The sequence below is a fragment of the Convolutriloba macropyga genome, unplaced genomic scaffold (genome assembly GCF_964194025.1).
Source record: "Convolutriloba macropyga unplaced genomic scaffold, txConMacr16.3 SCAFFOLD_5069, whole genome shotgun sequence".
Lineage (NCBI taxonomy): Eukaryota > Metazoa > Xenacoelomorpha > Acoela > Convolutidae > Convolutriloba > Convolutriloba macropyga.
In genome coordinates this window covers 1-2,666 of record NW_027449672.1, presented here as the reverse complement: position 1 = coordinate 2,666, position 2,666 = coordinate 1, and the positions used below count along the sequence as shown (strand labels likewise).

Genomic DNA, 2,666 nt, shown 5'->3' with positions numbered 1-2,666 from the left:
AACCTTATTCACGGTGAGGGTTTCCCGAGGTCTGTATTGCAGCGAGTATTATGTTGCTTCTAGTAAGCGAAAGCTGAAACAACAACATTTGAAAGTTGGAATTAATGACTGAATGGAAACTTCGACCTGTGTTTGATAGTAGTAGCGAACAAAACTGCTGAATCGGTTTCTGTCTCATATTGGTCAGTGAACCAATTAAGAGACAATCAACTACATAACCTGAATTGGGCGAGAGAACCCCCTTAACTTAAGCATATCAGTAAGGGGAGGAAAAGAAATCAACTGAGAATCCCTTAGTAATGGCGAATGAACAGGGAAAAGCTCATCGGGAAGAGAAATGGCAACATTTCTCGGTGTCCGGTATGGTTTGATGCTAGACTGGTGAATTTGTCCTGATGTCTACTGGAAAGTAGCATCAAAGAAGGTGAAAATCCTGTAAAGGTCATTTTCGATACCAGTCATAATGGCTCATTCCTATGAGTAGAGTTGTTTGAAAGTGCAACTCGAAGCTGGAGATATGTCTCTCCAAAAGCTAATTATAAAGCGAGACCGATAGTAAACAAGTACCGTGAGGGAAAGTTGAAAAGCACTCTGAAGAGAGAGTGAAAAGTACGTGAAACTGTTGAAGGGGAACTGGAGTGAGCGTTACCATACTCAATGCCTTGATATTATATTCTCGGCTACCGAGTAGTGTAGTTGTCGTCTTTTGGCAAATCTTGTTAATGAATCGAGCAGAAGTTTTCCTCGGAATTCTTCTTGTTGATTCTAAACAAAATGAGATAAATTGATCTTGATTGCCTGTCTGACCTCAACTTCCTATTCAATGCTCTCTACAGCCCGTCTTGAAACACGGACCAAGGAGTGTGAGTTGCTTGCAAGTGTTGTCGCTCATTGAAAGCGCACACGCGAAATGAAAGTGAACAGTGTAATTTTTATGAATTGCACTACTTTGTGTGGTGAGGGCGCCGATTCGGTGTCCCGCAACCACGGACGGTTTTGCTCTTATTGCATGACTGATCCAGAGCAAGTAGCACACGACCCGAAAGATGGTGATCTATGCTTGGGCAGGGCGAAGCCACGGGAAACCATGGTGGAAGCCCGAAGCGGTTCTGACGTGCAAATCGATCGTCTGACCTGAGCATAGGGGCGAAAGACTAATCGAACCATCTAGTAGCTGGTTTCCTCCGAAGTTTCCCTCAGGATAGCAAAAGCTTGAGCAAGATTGAAAAATCTTCGCAAAGCAATTTCATCGGTTAAAGCGAATGATTAGAGGAATGGGGGAAAATTTTTCCTTCACCTATTCTCAAACTATAAATCGGTGAGATGTCCTTGTGACTTAATTGCACTTGGACTATGAATGCAAGCTTTTTGTGGGCCGCTTTTGGTAAGCAGAACCGGCGATGTGGGATGAACCAAAAGTTGGGTTAAGGCGCCTAACTACTTGCTCATGAGTCACCACAAAAGGTGTTGATTGATACTGACAGCAGGACGGTGGTCATGGAAGTTGAAATCCGCTAAGGAGTGTGTAACAACTCACCTGCCGAATCAATCAGCCCTGAAAATGGATGGCACTAGAGCTCGTGGCCTATACCCAACCATGAATATCAATATCTAACGCAAGTTAGATTAGAGAAAAAGAGCCTCACCAGCTCAAAAATGATATTCATGTGTAGGAGGACACATTGATTGCGCTAAAGTATGCACGCAAGTGTATGCGCGAAGCGATCAATGGAGCAGATCTTGGTGGAAGTAGCAAGTACTCAAATGAGAACTTTGAGGACTGAAGCGGGAAAGGCTTTCATGTGAACAGCGTTTGCACATGAGTTAGTCGATTCTAAAAGACAGGCTAATGCCAAAGTCTTGAATAGTGGTTTCTTGAAAACTGCTGAGTCTCGAAAAGAGCATCGGGTTAAAATTCCCGAACTTACTCTCCTGGCATTGAGACGGCAACGTCATTGAGGTCGAACTTTGTCATTGGGACCTTGGGGAAGAGTTATCTTTTCTTTATAACACGTTGTAGAGTCCTTGGAATTGATTCAATCAGAGATAAGGCTCGAAGCGTGCAAGAGCACAGCAGCATTTGCTGTGTCCCAATTGTTCCTGGTGGCACATAAAAGTTTGGCTTAGCAGATGTCAGGAGAGTGAATCGTACCGATTACCGCATCAGGTCCCCAAGGTGAAAAGCCTCTGGTCTTGGAACAGTGTAGATAAGGGAAGTCGGCAAAATAGATCCGTACCTTCGGAAGAAGGATTGGCTCTGAGGAGTGGGTGTAACAAGCCTTTAGTTTGACGCTTCGGTCTGCTAAAGCGTGCGATGGCCTTCGGGTTGTTGGCGTTTGGTTTGACTGCTAGCTGATATGCTTTAGGTCTATTCTGTTGCACAAAAAACACTCGAACTCTGAACTGGTTCGGACAAGGGGAATCCGACTGTTTAATTAAAACAAAGCATTGCGATGGCTGGTGAAACGGTGTTGACGCAATGTGATTTCTGCCCAGTGCTCTGAATGTCAAAGTGAAGAAATTCAAATAAGCGCGGGTAAACGGCGGGAGTAACTATGACTCTCTTAAGGTAGCCAAATGCCTCGTCATCTAATTAGTGACGCGCATGAATGGATTAACGAGATTCCTACTGTCCCTATCTACTATCCAGCGAAACCACAGCTTTG

At 44.3% G+C, this 2,666-nt stretch overlaps 1 pseudogene; it reads left to right on the top strand.

The window, feature by feature from the left end:
• Positions 1–214: 214 nt before the first annotated feature.
• On the top strand, positions 215–2,666 carry LOC142355231 (large subunit ribosomal RNA; annotated as a pseudogene; the record flags this gene model as incomplete).